This window comes from Pteropus vampyrus, unplaced genomic scaffold (assembly GCF_000151845.1).
Source record: "Pteropus vampyrus isolate Shadow unplaced genomic scaffold, Pvam_2.0 Scaffold421, whole genome shotgun sequence".
In the NCBI taxonomy this organism is placed as follows: Eukaryota; Metazoa; Chordata; class Mammalia; order Chiroptera; family Pteropodidae; genus Pteropus; species Pteropus vampyrus.
In genome coordinates this window covers 3162-4860 of record NW_011889202.1, presented here as the reverse complement: position 1 = coordinate 4860, position 1699 = coordinate 3162, and the positions used below count along the sequence as shown (strand labels likewise).

General features: G+C 34.0%; 1 pseudogene; it reads right to left on the bottom strand.

Annotated features, from left to right (window-relative positions):
• Window positions 1-725: 725 nt before the first annotated feature.
• Window positions 726-844, bottom strand: LOC111732049 (annotated as a pseudogene).
• Between the last annotated feature and the right edge of the window lie 855 nt (window positions 845-1699).

Here is a 1699-nt window from a genome sequence, read left to right as displayed (position 1 = left end):
GTGGGTCTCTGTCCCCAGTCTATGGTTATTTCACCAGTTCCAGAATGCATAAATTATAATAGACATACTCAGCATCTGACAGAATCCCCACATTGGTTCTCTGACCTATGGAGTGAGGGCTAATATGGTGGGAAAGGCCTTTCAAATTGCCTCTGTCTAGGAAAATCATAAATTAGAAGCAATACTGCATCCCTGGAGGGATTGCAGAGATTAGTACCATCATCAAGTACTTGAAAGATGCAGGGGTGATGGTTCCCACCACATTCCCTATTTGGCCTGTGCAGAAGACAGATGGATCTTGAAGAATGTCAATGGACTATCATAAACTTAACCAGCTGGTGACTCCATTGGCAGCTCTCTATATATACAGATCCTATTGTTTCTGTTTCTGAGGAGCCCTGACAAATACATTTCTCTTTATCCCTGATAATTTTTCTTTTTCTGAAGTCAGCTTTGTTTGAAGTTAATATAGCAATATTAGCTTTGTTTAGATTGGTTTTAACATGTTATTTCATTGTAATTTCTTTGTTTTCAATCTAAGTCTCCATATTTAAAGTGAGTTTCTCATGCACAATGTACAGCTGTTTTTTTATCCACTTTGATAATTGTGTTTAATTGATATTTAGACCATTTCCATTTAAAATGATATCTATCTATCTATCTATTTATTTATTTATTTATTTATTTATTTATTTATTTATTTATTTATTTTATTATTTTTTTGATGCCTACAGCACCTGGTATTCCGAGGTGGTCTCCCATCCAAGTACTAACCAAGTCTGACTCTGCTTAGCGTCCGAGATGAGATGAGATCAGGCACGTTCAGGGTGGCATGACTGTAGACTAAAATGATTTTTATAAATATGTATTAATATTTACTTTGAAACAGTTTTCACTGCAATTATCCTTTGTTTTTGTCACCTTTTTTCTGAATTTTCTGGTTTTAAACTAGTATAATATATTATTCAATTTTCTCTCCTCTCTTAGCTTACCTATTATTCTTCTTTGTAAAATTTTTTAGTGGTTGCCCTAACATTTGCAATATATTTTTATAACCAGGCAAAGTCCTCCATCAAATAACAACACACCACTTCACTTGTAATATAGGTATTTTATAACAAAATATTTCCAATTTCTAGACTACATCAAACTAAAAAGTTATTGTACAGCAAAGGAAAATATCAACAAAACAAAAAGACAACTGACTGTGGGAGAAGATATCCGCTAATGATACATGGGACAAGGGGTTAATATCCAAAATATATAAAGACCTCATACAACTCAACACCAAAAATAACCCAAATAATCCAATTAAAAAATGGGCAAAAGACCTGAACAGGTACTTCTCCAAAGAGGAAATACAGATGGCCAATAGACATATGAAAAGATGCTCAAGGTCACTAAGCATCAAAGAAATGCAAATTAAAACCACAATGAAATATCACCTCACACCTGTCAGAATGGTTATCATCAATAAATCAAAAACAGTAAGTGTTGGCGAAGATTTGGAGAAAAGAGAACTCTCGTACGCTGTTGATGGGATTGCAAATTGGTACAGCCACTATGGAAAACACTATGGGGGTTTCTCAAAAAATTAAAAATGGATATAGCTTTTGACCCAGCAATTGCACTTCTGGGTATTTATCCAAAGAAAACCAAAACAATAATTCGTAAAGATCTATGCACTCCAATATTCATG